Source organism: Dendrobates tinctorius, unplaced genomic scaffold (assembly GCF_039654945.1).
Source record: "Dendrobates tinctorius isolate UK_male_01 unplaced genomic scaffold, ASM3965494v1 ptg000170l, whole genome shotgun sequence".
Taxonomy (NCBI): domain Eukaryota; kingdom Metazoa; phylum Chordata; class Amphibia; order Anura; family Dendrobatidae; genus Dendrobates; species Dendrobates tinctorius.
In genome coordinates, this window is record NW_027361837.1 from 2,750,547 (window position 1) to 2,771,458 (window position 20,912).

The following is a 20,912-nucleotide window of genomic DNA, read 5'->3' on the forward strand; positions in this document are numbered from 1 at the left end:
ACATTGGTTGCAAACACTATATAGGAGTAGATAGCGGAGCCTTTCTGCAGCCTTTCAGTGCTAGTGCACAGTTCTCTGCACTGTTCACGGCTGTCTGTGAGGTCTCTGTGTGTGAGTGCAGCTCAAGCTGTAGTGTGTTCTGCAGCCACCTCTGGTTGTAGTAGGCTCAGCGTGCGTCACTGCCTCATACATAGTCCTTTTTTGCTGTAGTGCTGCTTATCTTTCCTGAATTTCTCCTATTAGTGTGCTTCCATCCGTATCCATCTACATGGGTTGGTTGCAAACACTATATAGGAGTAGATATTTTGCTGGCTTGTGCCCTGCAGCCCCAGCCAGATTAGTATTAGCCTATTTTTTGGAGCCTCATCTATTGCATTGTAGGTTATCTTCCTGCATTGTAATAGCTCCAAAAAGTTTGTGATGCTATCGCTTTTACATCTTTGGTCACATCCTTTTTGTTTTTTTGAAAAAAAAAACACGTAAATAAAGTTCACCAAACACTCCACTTTACAGTTGTGTAGGCCACATTAGCTCATATTAAAGTGTAGTCCACACACTTTATAAAATTAGTGTTTCTTATACCTGTTAGCAGCTGTTCAGGAATAAGCACACTAAGCCCTTAGTACTTTTCTGCCTATCTTTATCAGTCTAACAAGATGAAGAAGGCAGGGAGTAAGGCACGTGGTTGTGGGCGTGGAGTTTCAGCAGGGAGAGGACGTGGGGATTCTGTGCCTGCTGCGGGCACCAGTGACTCAGCATCCCCCAGTTTTACCAGGGAACAGTCCTTTATGCGCAGCTTTGTAGGAGCTCGCTGTACCCCACTGCTGCGGGAGGAACAAATTGAAACCGTTGTCGGATGGATGGCAGCTAACGCATCGACTTCAATTACTTCCACATCCTCTCAGGTCCAGAGCACTGAAGAGCAACCATCTGTCTCTTCACCACCTGCCAAATTTCCCAGGCAGTCAGAGAGCCCTGGACAGGAGCCATCTCATTCTCTACTTCTGTTCTCTGAATCTCTTGGCTTGGAAAGAGGGGGCCAGCCAAGCAGCATTCTAGAATGTGAAGAAGAGGGAGTATGCAGTGATGCGCAACAGCTTTGTCTCTCTGAATCTGAAGAGGCGGGTGGGCCAGTGCCTATGGTCAGCACACCTCAGTACGCATCTGATGATGAGACTCAGGTGCCACTTTCTGGTGTGTACTGTGCTGGCGAGACCACCCAGGAGAAGCAGGTGTTTGAAGAGGGTAGTGTAGATGATGAGATCCTTGACCCATCATGGCGTGAGGAACAGGAAGGTGGTGGGAGCAGCTCTGAGGAAGAGATTCCCTGAACGGCCAAGACAGGAGGGAGAGGGAGGGGGCAGACTTGGTTGCCTGTAGCCTCCACTTCGGCACCCAGTAGGAGCATTCCTCTTCCAAAACCCAAAATGGGCGCTCCCAGAACTTGCAGTGCGTGGTCCTTTTTTGACACAGTTGCAGATGACATTTGCTTTGTCAAATGCAAGCTGTGTCATCAGAAAGTCAAAAGAGGGAAAAGTGTCAACAACCTCAATACCACAAATATGTGGAAACAAGTGCGGACCAAGCACGTGGTGGAGTTACAAAGACACACTGAAGACGTAGGCAAACCTACAGCACCACCTCTTCAGCTCGTGTTGTAGCCTCTTCCTCCAGCTCACACACAGCTGGTTCGGCTTCCTCACAGGATCGCCATGGAAGAACCTCTGGCACTGTTGTCCAGAGACCCAGTGTAATTACACCCACAGCACCACGTTCCCTGTCATCCTCACACTCCCAGGCCACTCTATAGCTATCGGTAGCACAGGCATGGGAGAAAAGGTGGCCACACTTGGAAAACCATCCCCGAGCACAGGCTCTGAATGCTGGCATTGCAAAACTACTGGCCCTTGAAATGCTCTCATTCAGGCTGGTGGAGACTGACACCTTCCGGAACTTCATGGCATTGGCAGTTCCACAATACACCATGCCCAGCCACTTTTATTTCAGCAGGCAAGCCGTCACTGCCCTGCAAAAGCATGTGGAGGGAAAAATTAAACATGTGCTACTAAACGCCGTCAGTAGCAAGGTCCACCTGACCACCGATGCGTGGACCAGTAACCATGGACAGGGACGATACCTTTCCCTCACTGCCCATTGGGTAAATATTGTGGAGCCGGGTATAGATCTTGAGAGTGGCTGGTCCTCGGTAGTTCCATTGGCTCTTGTTCCTTCTGCTACCCATCCGGGTTCCAGTACCGTCAGCTGGTCCTCGGTAGTTCCATTGGCTCTTGTTCCTTCTGCTACCCATCCGGGTTCCAGTACCGTCAGCTGGTTCTCGGCAGTTCCTCAACCTTCTTGTACCTTCTGCTACATTTCCAAGTTCAAGCTTTTTGAAAATGGTTTTTGGTAATCACTCTGGATCTCCCTGATGACAACCCTGAAGACCACCCCAAAGAAGACCAAAAAGATGACCCTGAAGAAGGTGACCAAGAGGACAAAGAACATGAAGACAACCACCAAGATACAGAACATCAAGAGACAGAAGACCAAGAAGCAGAAGAACAAAAAGCAGAAGAACATTAAGCATAAGACTAAAAATCAGAGCAAAAGATATTATCTAAATTATAAGCAGAAGAAGACTAAGCAGTGTATGGGGGTGAGTCTGTTCCTCCTCGTGATGCCCCTGGAAAATGGCTGCTGCTGCAGGCCAAACTGAACGCGGACAAATCCTGTTGTAAATCTTTTGTGACAGGCAGAACGGAAGGTGTAATCTTCAAACTTTTATAGATAACAACTACAGGAATGCCTGTCACAAATAAGAATATGATGAAGAAGAAGAATAGGAAGAAGATGAAGAAGTAGAATATGAAGAAGAATAATAGTTGAATAAGAAGAATATGAAGAGTGTAAAAAAAAAGAATAATAGGAAGAAGGTGAAGAAGATGAATAAGGTGAAGAATAAGTTGATGAAAAAGTAACTGCTGCTGCTGAGGATCATGAAGGAGAAAGTGTGGGAGATTAAAAAAGAAGGTGAAGAGCATGGAAGTAGTGAAACATACATATCTGACAAAATATAACAAAGGTTAACATAGTCAATATCTTTGTAACTCTGAACGTCTTAAAAAAAATAATTCCTGCTATTCCATTTGATTGGGCTAAACCTCTATGCCTTTAATGTCTCCTCCACCTCCCCCAATACATTCTACATTATTCTTAGTTGTTTTTCATCATGTAGAATTAACCTACAAGGAAAGAAAGGGTTTATTTTAATTCCGATATTTCTGTCCCATTGACTTGCATTGGTTTCCTGTATCGGAATCGGCGATATCCGATACTTTTTGGGTATTTGTCCGATCCAATCCGATCCGATATTTCACGATATCGGAAGGTATCGCTCAACACTAGTCACGACTCTTGTCGGGTGTCCCGGAAACAGGGGCGCCTTCCCTGTCCCTAATGCTAGGGGCACCCTGGCTCACTCTGTTCCCCAGATTACTTCTAATTGTGAAGACGCCGATCCACGTACTTTGCCTTAGCTACTCAGTACGCCCTTAGTCTGTACCCTTCCCCCATCCAGAGAAGAGAGAAATAGTAGTGTACCTTAATACACCAACCAGACTAACAAGGTAATGCAAACAGGGATAAAGGAAAATACCAATCATACAAATATACTCACACAAACAACAGAGGTAAACACCAGGGAGTGGAGGAAGGGGTAAAACCAAAGCAGGAGAAAGAGAGATTAACATACACCCAAAACCTAGCAACAGTCGCAGATAAATCCAACAAACACTTTCTCAAACAACCACCATGTAACGCTCATGCCACTGTGCCACAAACCAGACTACCCTGGAGGGGCATGACTAAGCAGCTACCTTGGTGTTCACTATAGCCTTTGATGGTGAGGTTAGACTTATGCGGCAGGTAGCTGCCAGGTACTACTCCAGGGCGGTGTCTGGCTGTAGTAGATGATTCCACTGGGGACAGAACACTAATGACAGGTGCGGGCAAGTACAGGCGGGCACGACTGGTACTCGGGCGGACATGCCTGGCACTCTGACAGGCAGGCACGGCTGGCACTCTGGCAGGCAGGTGGGCACGGTTGGCACTCTGGCAGGCAGGCATGCACTCTGGCAGGCAGGTAGGATCCAGTTCAGCCTAGAGGGACCGTAACCGTAACAGGTAGGGCAGGAACACAGGCAGGTACGAGTAGTATAACAGAACAGGTAGGAACCAGTTCAGACTGGAGTGACAGGAACTGTTAGGAACCAGTTCAGACTGGAGGGAAAGGGAATGTTAAGAACTAGTGATGAGCGAGTATACTCGTTGCTCGGGTTTTCCCGAGCATTTCCTCTGAGTATTTTGGCGTGCTCGGAGATTTAGTTTTCGTCGTCTGAGCTGCATGATTTGCGACTTGTAGACAGGCTGAATGCAGGTGGGAATTCCCTAACAAACAGGCATTCCACACATGTATTCAAGCTGTATAGAAGTCGCAAATCATGCAGCTCAGACGACGAAAACTAAATCTCCGAGCAAGCCAAAATACTCGTAGGACACCCGAGCATGTTGAACAAACAACCTAGACAAGGTCTCGGCAAAAGGTAGTGCCGCTAAGGGTACAAAGTGTGCTTGCTTCAAAAACCTGTCCACCACCACCCAAATGACAGTATTACTCTTGGAGGAAGGAAGATTGGTGATAAAATCCATGGACAAATGTGTCCATGGTCTATCAGGAACTGGCAAAGGCACCAATTCCCCGGCTGACCGGTTATGAGAGCTCTTAGCGAGGGCACAAACTTCACAAGCAGATACAAATTTCCTCACATCAAAAGTAAGTGAGGCCCACCAAAACTCCTCAGGATGGTCCCACGAGTGGCTGAAATCCCCAGATGTCCACGCAGCACCAAATCATGGAACTCCTGGAGGACTCTGAGTCGAAGCTGAATCGGAACAAACTATTTTTTCACCCACTTGGATGGAGGAGCCTGAGACTGGGCTTCCCGAATCTCCCATTCCAAACCTGCAGACACATCAGCCACCACCACCCCAGGTTGAAGAATGGAGGATGGAGGCTTGGGAGGAGAAACTGGATCCAGGCTGCAGGACAAGGCATCGGCCTTCACATTTTAGATCCCGGACAAAAGGTGATTGAGAACTGGAACCAGGAAAAAAGTGACCATCTAGCTTGCCCAGGGGTCAACCTTTTAGCAGACTCAACATGCGCTAGGTTCTTGTGATCAGTAACCACAGGAATGGGATGAACAGCCCCCTCCAAAAAATGTCTCTATTCTTCAAAAGCCAACTTGTTCTCAAGAAGTTCCAGATTACCCATGTCATAATTTCTTTCTGCTGGGGAGAACTTCTTGGATAAGAAGGTACATGGTCTCAGATTGGTCAAGGTGGTGTCGGGGTAGCTGTTTTGGGAGGGCTAAATTAACCCTTCACAGTTGAGCCAGAGATTTCCAAATTACTCCACAGTGTTGCTAGCAACTCAAATGACCACACGGAGATGGGGGTCTCTGTACGGGAGGATCAAGGCAGATCTCTAAGCCATTTAATTTTAGTCACTTCTTTTATAATATTTTGCTTAATTATGCAAGGTTCTCAACTACCAATAACATCATAGTAATGCTTCACTTTGTAAGCCAATAATATTGCAAGAAAACCGAACTGCATATATGTCCGTATCCAAATAGAAAGTAGTATAATGGCATATTCTTCAGAGTTTTACACCCCCCCCCCGAGCCCTTATCTTGCACCTGATGGGAACAGTCTGGTTTCATGACAGCCCATGCCAATTACAAAAATTTATCTTAGAGCAGCAAAAATCAAGAAACGAAACCTTCAGAGAATGGATAAAACGAAACTTCAGCTTTGACTTTAGTTTTAAGCCTTCACATTCCCCCCTAGATAAATTTTTAAACACATATGCAGCATCAGAGGTGCTGGTGCTATTCCAAGCTAACAGCTTGAGGGGTACTGGTCTTCACATGACTGATGCCGTGTTACCAGTCATGACTGTCGCGGCGCACCCGTCCCCCCTGTATACTGCAGTTCACGAATGACAAATTTTGATGACGGTGGTGGAGCTCTTTTGTAAGTAGCCATGCGCTTGGCTTCAACATCTTCATCAAGTAGCCTTTTGAGATCGGTGCAGAGAAGAGCAGGGGCAACGACACCTTTGGTATCATTATTAGCTGTCTTAGTGCAGACTTTCCTAATACATACAGAAATACACCAAAGAACAAGGTTTAGTATCACATATACAACAAGGATACAGGCAGCAATATGCAACAAGCTTTGTAAGATCCCAGCTATCCAGCCCCCAATTCCCTTAAACCAATTGGCTGGATTGAGAAAGGAGAAGGTGTCTGGCCACCAACTGTCCTTATGATGATCATTGTGTTTATCGTATTGATCTCTGAGTCTTTGAATATCTTCTAACTTTAACTTTTAACTTCTACCAATAATAATATGGAAAATGCGAAAAACCAAAACATTATGTCCCCTTTATTTGCTATTGGCTTGTTGGGTGATGAGGAGAACTTGATAGGGACCGTCATACAAGGGTTCTAGTCCGTGCTTCCTGACATGCCTTTTCACGACTACCAAATCACCAGGCTTCAGGTTATGACAGGTGTCAGTTTCTGCTGAATCTGGAAGAGAAGAAGAAACTAGAGCATAGGTGTTAGTAAAAAAATCTTGCTAAGCTGAATAACATATTGGACAGCACGGTCAGTTTCTTCTGATAACTGCTGAGGCTGGAAATTTGCAACTGGGGGCCTAGCACCAAACAATATCTCATATGGGGACAGGCCATGTTTTGCAATAGGGATAGTACGAATGTGGTATAGGATGCTATAGGATTTTTACAGGATGAAAATGATGAAATGCTAAGACAGGATGTTGAGAAGGCTGAACTTTTAAATTCCTATTTTGCATCTGTTTTCTCTCAGAAAGGAAATGTAACAGCAACTGTTCTTCACTGTCCTATTAAGGGAATAGAAGAATCCAGGATATCTATAAACAGAAAGATAGTGAGGAAACACTTAGCTAACCTAAATGAATTCAAGTCTCCAGGTCCAGATGAATTACACCCCAGAGTACTGAAGGAGATAGCAGAAGAAATTTTGGAACCCCTCTCCATAATCTTTGAAAATTCTTGGAGAACAGGAGAAGTGCCAGAAGACTGGAGAAGAGTAAATATTGTTCCTATCTTCAAAAAGGGGAAGAAGGTGGACCCAGGCAACTATAGGCCAGTGAGTCTGACTTCTATACCAGGAAAGATCTTTGAACAAATTATTAAACAACATGTATGTCAGTACCTGGATAAGAATGAAGTGATTAAACAGAGTCAGCATGGGTTTGTAACTAATAAGTCATGTCAGACTAACTTAATTTCCTTCTATGACGGAATCACTGATTGGGTGGATCAAGGAAATGCTGTAGATATAGTATATCTTGACTTCAGCAAAGCATTTGACAAAGTCTCTCATACAATCCTTATTGAAAAAATGACTAAGTATGGAATGGACAAGGCAACTGTTAGGTGGATTCTTAACTGGCTTAGTGATCGGACCCAAAGAGTGGTCGTAAATGGCTGCACATCCAGTTGGAAGAATGTCTCAAGTGGGGTACCACAGGGTTCTGTCCTGGGCCCTGTATTGTTCAACATCTTTATCAACGATTTAGATGAAGGAATTGAGGGTAAACTGATTAAATTTGCTGATGACACAAAGCTAGGAGGAATAGCTAATACTAGAGAAGAGAGAGAGAGGATTCAAAAAGATATAAATAAACTGGAGAAGTGGGCAGCAACTAACAGAATGGTTTTTAACAGGGAGAAATGCAAAGTACTACATCTGGGCAATAAAAATGAAAAAAGCATATACAGAATGGGAGGAATAGGGCTAAGTGACAGCACATGTGAAAAAGACGTGGGTATACTAATAGATCACAGACTGAATATGAGTCAACAGTGTGATGCAGCAGCAAAAAAGGCAAATGCAATTCTAGGATGTATTAACAGAAGAAACGGAGAGTGGTGGTCATGGGGGATTCCCTGTTGAGAGGAACAGAGGCCGCTATCTGCAGACCGGATATAACTTCAAGAGAAATGTGTTGTCTTCCAGGTGCAAAAATTAAAGATGTGTCTGACAGGATATCAGGACTCTTCAGACCTACAGATGACTACCCATTCCTGCTACTACATGTGGGGACAAATGACACTGCAAGAAACGACCTGGAAACCATCTGCAGAGACTTTGAAGACTTAGGCAAGAAAGTGAAAGAACTGGGAGCGCAGGTGGTCTTCTCTTCCATCCTCCCAGTGGATGGCCATGGAACAAGGAGGTGGAATAAGATTCTGCAGGTGAACAACTGGCTACGTCGATGGTGCCGTCAGCAACGATTTGGATTTCTGGATCACGGAGTGAACTACTTATACGATGGACTACTTGCTAGAGATGGGGTGCACCTTACGAAGACTGGAAAGCAGGTATTTGGAAGTCGCCTTGCTACACTTGTAAGGAGAGCTTTAAACTAGAACAACATGGGAAGGGAAGCAAAAGACCAGAAAAAGCCATACACCTGACAAATGCTATTGAGAACTCTGCTATTAGAAGTGGAAAGGAAGAACAAAGACGAAAGAATCTAATTAATAAAAATATTGGAGAAAGAGAAACCAATCACAAACTAAAATGTTTCTATACTAATGCACAAAGCATGGGCAACAAACAAGGAGAATTGGAACTACTAACACAGGAAAAGAAATATGATGTCATTGGAATCACTGAAACTTGGTGGGACAATACACATGATTGGAATACAAGACTAGAAGGATACAACTTATTTGCAAGAAACAGACTTGATAAACGAGGAGGGGGTGTCGCATTGTATGTTAGAAACGCGTATATCTGCACAGAGATTGAAGCTTCAGAGACTGGGAGTTCTGTGGAAACTGTTTGGGTAAGAATGCAAGGACAGAACAATGGAAAGGACACCATTGTAGGCATTTACTACAGGCCGCCTGTGCAAGCTGAAGCTATGGATGAACTCTTTATGCATCAAATGGCCAAGTTCTCCAAAAAATATGACATAGTTGTCATGGGAGATTTCAACTATCCAGACATTTGTTGGGAATCTCTCTCAGGCAAAACTAACAGGTCAAGGAAATTCTTATCCTCTCTTGCTGACAACTTTATCTTCCAAAAGGTAAGGGAGAAAACAAGGGGAACTGCTACCTTGGATCTAATCCTTATAAACAGGGAGGAAATGGTTGAGGAGGTAAAAGTGGCTGGGACCCTAGGAGGTAGCGACCATGCTATTTTAGAATTTTGGATAACTAGAGGCGGAAGACCTGTGAAGACTCAGACGTCAAGGTTAGATTTCAGAAAGGCAGATTTTAAGGGATTCAGAAAGAGAATTGGAGGGATCCAATGGCTGGATATCCTTAAAGACAAAAATGTCCAGGAAGGATGGGAAATCTTGAAAAATGAAATTCTCAAAGCACAGTTGTTAACAATTCCGAAAAGAGGGAAGAATAGGAAGCAGTTAAGGAAACCAGGATGGATGAACACAGAACTTAAGCACATGCTAAAAAGGAAGAAAAAAATGTTTATAAAATGGAAAGAGGGAGGCATATCTAAAGAAGAATATAATGCTGTCTGCAGAACCTGCAGGGCACAAATCAGATTAGCTAAAGCTGAAAATGAATTGAGGCTTGCAAGAGATGTCAAAAGCAATAATAAAGGATTTTGGGGATATGTCAAAAGTAAAAGAAAAGTCAAAGATGCTATAGGATTTTTACAGGATGAAAATGATGAAATGGTAAGACAGGATGTTGAGAAGGCTGAACTTTTAAATTCCTATTTTGCATGTGTTTTCTCTCAGAAAGGAAATGTAACATCAACTGTTATTCACTGTCCTATTAAGGGAATAGAAGAATCCAGGATATCTATAAACAGAAAGATAGTGAGGAAACACTTAGCTAGCCTAAATGAATTCAAGTCTCCAGGTCCAGATGAATTACACCCCAGAGTACTGAAGGAGATAGCAGAAGAAATTTTTGAACCCCTCTCTATAATCTTTGAAAATTCTTGGAGAACAGGAGAAGTGCCAGAAGACTGGAGAAGAGCAAATGTTGTTCCTATCTTCAAAAAGGGGAAGAAGGTGGACCCAGGTAATTATAGGCCGGTGAGTCTGACTTCTATACCAGGAAAGATCTTTGAACAAATTATTAAACAACATGTATGTCAATACCTGGATAAGAATGAAGTGATTAAACAGAGTCAGCATGGGTTTGTAACTAATAAGTCATGTCAGACTAACTTAATTTCCTTCTATGACGGTATCACTGATTGGGTGGATCAAGGAAATGCTGTAGATATAGTATATCTTGACTTCAGCAAAGCATTTGACAAAGTCTCTCATACAATCCTTATTGAAAAAATGATTAAGTATGGAATGGACAAGGCAACTGTTAGGTGGATTCATAACTGGCTTAGTGATCGGACCCAAAGAGTGGTCGTAAATGGCTGCACATCCAGTTGGAAGAATGTCTCAAGTGGGGTACCACAGGGCTCTGTACTGGGCCCTGTATTGTTCAACATCTTTATCAACGATTTAGATGAAGGAATTGAGGGTAAACTGATTAAATTTGCTGATGACACAAAGCTAGGAGGGATAGCTAATACTAGAGAAGAGAGAGAGAGGATTCAAAAAGATTTAAATAAACTGGAGAAGTGGGCAGCAACTAACAGAATGGTTTTTAACAGGGAGAAATGCAAAGTACTACATCTGGGCAATAAAAATGGAAAAAGCATATATAGAATGGGAGGAATAGGGCTAAGTGACAGCACATGTGAAAAAGACTTGGGTATACTAATAGATCACAGACTGAATATGAGTCAACAGTGTGATGCAGCAGCAAAAAAGGCAAATGCAATTCTAGGATGTATTAACAGAAGCATACAGTCTAGATCACGTGAAGTCATTATTTCCCTCTACTCCTCTTTGGTCAGACCTCATCTGGAATATTGTGTCCAGTTTTGGGCACCACATTTTAAAAAAGACATCAACAAACTGGAGCAAGTTCAGAAAAGAGCGACCAGAATGGTGACCGGTCTGCAAACCCTGTCTTATGAGGAAAGGTTGCAGGATTTGGGAATGTTTAGTTTGCAAAAGAGAAGACTGAGAGGAGACTTAATAGCTGTCTACAAATATCTAAAGGGCTGTCACATTGTAGAAGGATCAACTTTATTCTCATTTGCACAAGGAAAGACTAGAAGCAATGGGATGAAACTGAATGGGAGGAGACACAGATTAGATATTAGAAAAAACTTTTTGACAGTTAGAGTGATCAATGAGTGGAACAGGCTGCCACGAGAAGTGGTGAGTTCTCCTTCAATGGAAGTCTTCAAACAGAGGCTGGACAGACATCTGACTGGGATGATTTAGCGAATCCTGCTTTGAGCAGGGGGTTGGACCAGATGGCCCAGGAGGTCCCTTCCAACTCTACGATTCTATGATTCTATGATTCTATGATTCTAAGCATACAGTCTAGATCACGTGAAGTCATTATTTCCCTCTACTCCTCTTTGGTCAGACCTCATCTGGAATATTGTGTCCAGTTTTGGGCACCACATTTTAAAAAAGACATCAACAAACTGGAGCAAGTTCAGAAAAGAGCGACCAGAATGGTGACCGGTCTGCAAACCCTGTCTTATGAGGAAAGGTTGCAGGATTTGGGAATGTTTAGTTTGCAAAAGAGAAGACTGAGAGGAGACTTAATAGCTGTCTACAAATATCTAAAGGGCTGTCACATTGTAGAAGGATCAACTTTATTCTCATTTGCACAAGGAAAGACTAGAAGCAATGGGATGAAACTGAATGGGAGGAGACACAGATTAGATATTAGAAAAAACTTTTTGACAGTTAGAGTGATCAATGAGTGGAACAGGCTGCCACGAGAAGTGGTGAGTTCTCCTTCAATGGAAGTCTTCAAACAGAGGCTGGACAGACATCTGACTGGGATGATTTAGCGAATCCTGCTCTGAGCAGGGGGTTGGACCAGATGGCCCAGGAGGTCCCTTCCAACTCTACGATTCTATGATTCTATGATTCTATGATTCTATGGTATAGTACAATGGGTAGGAGCTCTTGCCATGGAGCCGTAGTCTCCTGCATCATTTTGGTCAGTTGTCCCCTCAGTGTGCCATTCAACCTCTCAACTTCACCACTGGATTGTGGGTGGTACGGAGTATGGAGGGCTACAGTGGATCCAAGCATTGTCAGAACTTCTTGGTACACATGAGAAGAAAAGGCCAGATCTTGATCACTTTCAACAACTTCTGGAACCCCATATCTGCATATAACTTCCATCACCAGTTTCTTCGCTGTAGTTTTTGCAGTCATGTTAGTAACAGGGAATGCTTCCGGCCAACTGGAGAACCGGGGCCTAGTAGAATTTTTGCACCAGTGCGAGGGCCTGATTCTTTCCTTGATGTGTTGGTCCATGTGCCCATGTGGCAATAGCAGGGTACATCCGCTTAGGGAGACACACGAGTTGGTCCTTTTTCCAGAGACCATTATCCATTCGTGCCCCATCAGTCTTCCATTGCTTCACCTCTTCCTTTGGAGACATTCTCTGCATCGTCATTAAGCGGTCTCGCGGGGTCCGACAGAAAACTTCAGTCTGTTGTAGATCATCAGGTTCTTGTAGGGTCAGTGCTACTTGTAACTGTTTACGCTGAGAGCGTGTGGTCACCATAGCTGGTATGGTTGGTTTAACGGGTAAAAGAGCGGCGGCTTTTGCTTGCATATCCGCAAATGCGTTGCCAACAGTCTGTGGACTGGTCCTAGGACCGTGCGCCTTTACTTTGATAATAGCCACCTGAGTAGGTAATTTGATCGAGTCCATGAGGGTTTTAACAGCTTCAGCATTTTTCACTGAGGTTCCGGCAGTAGTAATAAACCCTCGATTGGCCCATAGAGTACCAAAATCGTGAGCAATACCAAATGCATACCGTAAGTCCGTGTATATATTAGCCTGTCTGTTCTTGGCCAAAGTACATGCAGTAGACAGAGCCTGGAGTTCTGCTTCTTGTGCTGACTGTGAGGGCGGGAGCGCAGCTGCGTGCACTACAGTGTCCTCTGTGGTAACAGCATATCCCGTGTGGAATCTACCAAACTCATCAGCATATCATGAACCATCCGTGTATAACACCAGATCAGGATTTGGAAGTGGATTCTCACTGACATTTAGTGGAGTAGCTGTTTCTTCAGTCAGAAGGTGGGAACAGTCATGTTGGAAGTAATCCTCATCACTGCCATCTTCCCTTGTAGCTCATTATACCGTCTTTCAAGGCATTGTAAAGGGGTTGCATTATGCGGGATGCATCCGGTATCGACTGACAAAAATAAATACATAGTCCAAGAAAACGCTGGAGTTCAGTTTCATCTTTCGGGAAAGGAAGGGAGCTGACAGCTATTTTTCTTTCTTCTGCGAGGTGTCTGACACCCTGAAGGAGACAGTGACCAAAGAATATCACTTGACCAAGGCAGAACTGAAGTCTCGAGGCCGAAACCTGACAGTTCAGTGCTGCCAGATACTTAAGGAGGCTAACAATGGCAACAATGGTAAAAGACACCTGCTCATATTTTTTTTTTTCAAACTGGTTGGGTCTGTTTTGGGCCCCTTGTGGCATAACTGTCCATGTTAACTGTTGTTCCTGATAAGTGAATGCAAATAGAAACTGACAGTCTGGGTGTAACGGAATGCTAAAGAAGGCATTGGTAAGATCAATAACTGTAAACCAAGCAGCATCCTGGAGTATTTGGGACAAAAGAGTATGTGGATTAGGCACCAGGTTTGAGAAACACTTTTACTGGTTCTACTGGCATTTTCCCTATATCATTTGGCCCTTTTGACCAGAGTTTAGATGGTATCTCTGAGAGGTATGGGGTGAGTCGTTGATCCTCAGGCAATATTGGGGGTGGATCTGGGCCTATCAGGGCCATCATAACCGTAAGAAGGGCATGCAAAATACAAATTTCCTAACTGTCTTCATCTGCATAGGGGTTATGTAACGTAAGAACCATCCGACCATCATCTTGGAATTGTATTCTGGAGCGGAACTGTGATAATAAATCTGCCCCTAGTAAATTTACTGGACATGTGAGAGAGATTACAAACTGAGCAGTAACCTCGGGGAAGGATTTTATGGGGTTTATTAAAGTATATTAATTGGGTCTGCCATCTACTCCAATTAAAATAGCAGGGGAATGACAATCTCTGAAAGTGTTCGAGTCGGGCACAGCGCCAGCATTAGCAGGGAGGGGCTGAGGAGCAAGGTTCTCAGTAGCTGAAGTCTGAGGGGGGCCAGAGTTTGCTGTGTGGGCTGAAGTGCACACTGATACTGATAAGGGACTGTGTACTCGCAGCCGCGCTGGGCACAATGGTGGGGGCTGCTGTTATTGGAGGAACTGGAGCTGCTACAGCTGCAGCTGCTGGCTTGCTTTTTTTTTTTTCTTTTCTCTCTCTGCTGAACAGAGCGGGTTAAAGTCTTCTGAAAACCTTTTTTTTCCTCTGGATCGGGTGAACGGGGATTGAGACTGGCGCCGGATGATAATAGGTGCCGTCAGCAAAGGTGGGGGCTGCGACTCTCAGTCTCCTTGTACAATTGTCATCTAGCAAGGAGACCTCTTCTTTCAAATCATCACTTTTAACTATTCGTCTGCCTAACACATTAATATCATTAATCTCAATTCCTTCTTTAATCAATCACTTTCTCACACCACAGTCACTTTCTTGAACCACAATACATCCCGTCTTTGCCATAATAATAGACAATTTTCCTTCTTCAACATAGCAGTAACAGAAACAATCAGAATTCACTTGCTGTTCAGTGTCCACATAATGTTCATTATACAATTCATGTGCCAAGCCACGGAATTCCTCTTTTCCTTCAAGTAATCCATCATCAGTCAACCTTCCTTTATTCTTTTTAACTCCTTCATCCCATAGCGTAGGCTACAACCTCCCGCCCTTAGGAAATCCCAGAATCGAAAAATTTTTTCCTGCATTCCTGACAGATTTCTTTCCTCGTCTTTGAATCATAAGACTAACAGTATCTGATCATTCACACAATTCCAAACTTTTCTTTTTCTTCCACAGAAACATAATACTCTCCTTTAGAGCTAAATACCCTTACTTCAATTGTGCACAGATCTGGAGCGGCCGTATCAGTCTCTGTTCCACTGGGTCTATCCCCCTCTGGGAAGCCCAAAATTCGCGGTACTCAGTGAAAGGAGGAGGGCGTCTCAGACTATCCCTCCGGACACCTCTGGTTATATATATATCTATCTATATAAACCTGAGTTACGTATCCTACCCAGTCTTCGATCACTCACCACGCCCGATTACTAATAATGATTGGGAATTTCAGGATATTTTGACTATAAAGAGAGTCACAATCACTGGTCAATCCGGGGAGTCCGTCCCTTATGAGGTACGGTTCGAGCACTGGGCCCCCAACGGGACTACACCTCTATATGATTCCACCCATGAATTACCCCACCACGGGGACAAACCTCAGATCCTCTTTGCAGCAACAAGCACAGGAAAACCACACCAACGGTCAGTCTGAACAGTTTAACTGCCAACTTACCGTGGTTGTCATGGGGGATGATCAGTCCCAATTTTCCAGCACCCGTGTCCGCTCCGAGGGTCATTTGTCTTATTGTCCTCCGGGGCAGAGGTATCCCTGTTCGGGGGCCCCACGTTGGGCACCACTGTCGGGGTAGCTGTTTTGGGAGGGCTAAATTAACCTTTCACGGCTGAGCCAGTGATTTCCAAATTATTCCACAGTATTGCTAGCAACTCAAATGACCACACGGAGACGGGGGTCTCTGTACGGGAGGATCAAGGCAGATCACTAAGCCCCTTTATTTTAGTCACTTCTTTTCTAATATTTTGCTTAATTATGCAAGGTTCTCAACTACCAATAACATCATGGTAATGCTTCACTTTGTAAGCCAATAATATTGCAAGAAAACCGGAACTGCATATATGTCCGTATCCAAATAGAAAGTAGTATAATGGCATATTCTTCAGAGTTTTACACCCCCCCGATCCCTTATCTTGCACCTGATGGGAACAGTCTGGTTTCATGACAGCCCATGCCAATTACAAAAATGTATCTTACAGCAACAAAAATGAAGAAGCGAAACCTTCAGAGAATGGATAAAACGAAACTTCAGCTTTGACTTAAGTTTTAACCCTTCACAGTGGCAGGCCCTTGAGAGAATACTGCCCCCACCCCCACCTCCGAGGCATCAACCTCCACCACAAAAGGTTCTGATGGATCAGGTTGAACCATTCGTTAAGAGTGAGAAATGCCACTGAGGCAGACCAATTCTTAACATCAGCCCCCTTCTGTGTCAAGTCGGTAAGGGGCTTGACCACCTAAGAGAACCCTTTAATAAACCTCCGATAGTAATTGGTGAATCCCAAAAAGTGCTGAAGGCCTTTCAGGCCCCAGGGCTGAACCCAATCTACAATGGCCTGCACCTTTTTTGCATCCATACGAAACCCCTCAATAGAGACAATGAACCCCAAGAAAGGCAGTTCTTGGACAAAAAAACGAGCATTTCTCCAGCTTAGCGAAAAGTCATTTCTCCCTGAGTCTTTGGAGAACTGCCCTAAGGTGACCCATATGTGTCTGCTTATCAAGTGAATAAACCGGAATGTCATCTAAGTATATCACCACAAACTGCCCAATAAAATCAGAGAACACATAATTGATGAAGTTTTGGAAAACCGCAGGGGCATTGGTTAGACCAAACGGCATAACTAAATTTCCGAACAGCCCCTCTGAGGTGAGAAACGCATTCTTCCACTAATCCCCCTTCCACACCCTGATGAGGTTATATGCCCTCCACAAGTCCAGTTTCGAAAACCATTTGGCCACGGATAATTGATTACACAAATCAGGAATGAGTGGGAGGGGATATGTGTTTCTTATCGTAATCTTGTTCAGTTTCCAAAAGTCAAGGCATGGGTGGAGACCACCGTCTTTATTTTTTTCCAAAAAAACCCTGCAGCAATAGGAGACACAGAGGGATGGATATGCCCTTTGCAGAGACTCTCAGATATGTACTCCATCATGGCGATCCGCTCCTGACCAGACAAGTTAAATAATCAAGCTATAGGCAGCTTAGCCCCAGGAACCAGGGCAATGGCACAATCAAAAGGACGGTGCGGTAGTAACCCCTCGGCCTATCTTTCGGAGAACATGTCCTCAAAGTCCTTCAGGTACTCCGGAAAACCCTCCAGACAGACGGACGAGAAAGACACAGAATTCAGACATTTGTTTTTACAGTTAGATTCCTATTTAACAAACTCCTGGGCCTTCCAGTCAATGACTGGATTATGATATTGCAGCCAAGGAAACCACAGGAATACAGAAAATAAATGGGAAATGTTTAAGAACATCCTTAATAGGCACTGTAAGCGGTTTATACCTTGTGGGAATAAAAGGACAAGAAATAGGAAAAACCCCAATGTGGCTAAGCAAAAAAGTAAGAGGGGCAATTTAACAGTAAAAAGAAAGCATTTAAACTACTAAAGCAGGATGGCACCGTTGAAGCTCTAAAAAACTATAAGGAGAAAAATTCTTTATCTAAAAAATAATTCAAGCTGCCAAAAAGGAAACAGAGAAGCACATTGCTAAGGAGAGTAAAACTAATCCCAAGTTGTTCTTCAAATATATATATCAATAGTAAAAGAATCAAAAGTGAAAGTGTAGGCCCATTAAAAAATTGTGAGGAAAGTATGGTTGTAGATGATGAGGAAAAAGCTAATATATTAAACACCTTCTTCTCCACGGTATTCACGGTGGAAAATGAAATGCTAGGTGAAATGCCGAGAGACAAAGAAAACCCTATATTAAGGGTCACCAATAGTGTTGAGCATTCCGATACCGCAAGTATCGGGTATCGGCCGATACTTGCTGTATCGGAATTCCGATACCGACTTCCGATATTTTTTCAATATCGGAAGTCGGCATCGGAATCGGAAGTTCAAAGTTGATTGACAGCCGAAATGACGTCATCATGATGCGCGGTGTGTGCGCATCATGATGCGCCGTCATTTCGGGCCTTCCGGGGGTCTCTGCCGGCCTGCCGGGGGGCTGTGTGGACTGCCCGGGGTCTGTACCGGCCTGCCGGGGGGCTGTGCCAGCCTGCCGGTGGTCTGTGCACCCTGTGGGGGTCTGTACCGGCCTGCCGGGGGGCTGTGCCGGCCTGCTGGTGGTCTGTGCACCCTGTGGGGGTCTGTACCGGCCTGCCGGGGGGCTGTACCGGCCTGCCGGGGGGCTGTGCTGATGTCCGGGGGTCTGTGCAAGCATCGTCCGATGGGACTATAAGTCCCATCGGGCGATGCCTGCTACCATGACAGTGATTGACACATTAGCCAATGATGGGACAGTAGTAGTCCCATCATCCGGCTAATGTGTTAAATGTTAAAAAAAAAAAAAAAAATACTACATACATACTACATACATACTACATGCATGCTACATACATACTACATATATACTACATGCATGCTACATACATACTACATGCTACATACATACCACATATATACTACATGCATGCTACATACATACTGCATGCTACATACATACTACATACATACCACATATATACTACATACATACTACATGCATGCTACATACATACCACATACATACTACATACATACTACATATATACTACATACACTACATGCATGCTACATACATACTACATACATACTACATACATACTACATGCATGCTACATACATAACACATATATACTACATGCATGCTACATACATACTACATGCTACATACATACTACATATATACTACATACATACTACATACATACTACATGCATGCTACATACATACTACATGCTACATACATACTACATATATACTACATGCATGCTACATACATACTACATGCTACATACATACTACATATATACTACATACACACTACATACATACTACATGCATGCTACATACATACTACATGCTACATACATACTACATATATACTACATGCATGCTACATGCTACATACATACTACATACATACTACATACATACTACATGCATGCTACATACATACCACATACATACTACATACATACTACATACATACTACATGCATGCTACATACATAACACATATATACTACATGCATGCTACATACATACTACATGCTACATACATACCACATACATACTACATACTTACTACATACATACTACATGCATGCTACATACATACTACATGCTACATACATATTACATATATACTACATGCATGCTACATACATACTACATGCTACATACATACTACATATATACTACATACATACTACATACATACTACATGCATGCTACATACATACTACATGCTACATACATACTACATATATACTACATGCATGCTACATACATACTGCATGCTACATACATACTACATACATACTACATACAATACATTCATACAATACATACATAGACATACAGTACATATAACATAGAGTAACATACTTACCAATACTTGTCACATTGTTCCCCGAAGCCATTGTCTTTTACGGAATAAATATTAACATAACAAACCACAAAAATGCTCACCCACGATCCGAAGCAGTCCACGAGTGTGTCCCACGACGATCTTGGGTAGAGAACTGCAGCATCAGCTGATGCTGCCATTCTCTACGGGCTGCAGGAATCCAATGACGGAAGGTAGGTATCCTTCCGCACTGTATTCCTCCGCCACTTAAAAAAAAAAGTCCCTAGTCTCACTTTATGCCATTGCTGCGTGGGAAATTCCCACACAGCAATGGCATAAAGTGAGACTAGGGACTTTTTTTTTTTAAGTGGCGGAGGAATACAGTGCGGAAGGATACCTACCTTCCGTCATTGGATTCCTGCAGCCCGTAGAGAACGGCAGCATCAGCTGATGCTGCCGTTCTCTACCCAAGATCGTCGTGGGACACACTCGTGGACTGCTTCGGATCGTGGGTGAGTATTTTTGTGGTTTGTTATGTTAATATTTATTCCGTAAAAGACAATGGCTTCGGGGAACAATGTGACAAGTATTGGTAAGTATGTTACTCTATGTTATATGTACTGTATGTCTATGTATGTATTGTATGAATGTATTGTATGTAGTATGTATGTAGTATATATGTGGTATGTATGTAGCATGTAGTATGTATGTAGTATGTATGTAGCATGCATGTAGCATGCAGTATGTATGTAGCATGCATGTAGTATATATGTAGTATGTATGTGGTATGTATGTAGCATGTAGTATGTATGTAGCATGCATGTAGTATGTATGTAGTATGTATGTAGTATATATGTAGTATGTATGTAGCATGTAGTATGTATGTAGCATGCATGTAGCATGTAGCATGCATGTAGTATGTATGTAGTATGTATGTAGCATGTAGTATGTATGTAGCATGCATGTAGTATATATGTAGTATGTATGTAGCATGTAGTATGTATGTAGCATGCATGTAGTATGTATGTGGTATGTATGTAGCATGTAGTATGTATGTAGCATGCATGTAGTATATATGTGTTATGTATGTAGCATGTAGCATGCATGTAGCATGCATGTAGTATGTATGTAGTATGTATGTAGTATGTATGTGGTATGTATGTAGCATGTAGCATGCATGTAGTATGTATGTATTATATATGTGGTATGTATGTAACATGTAGTATGTATGTAGCATGCAGTATGTATGTAGCATGCATGTAGTATATATGTAGTATGTATGTAGCATATATGTAGTATGTATGTAGCATGTAGTATGTATGTAGCATGCAGTATG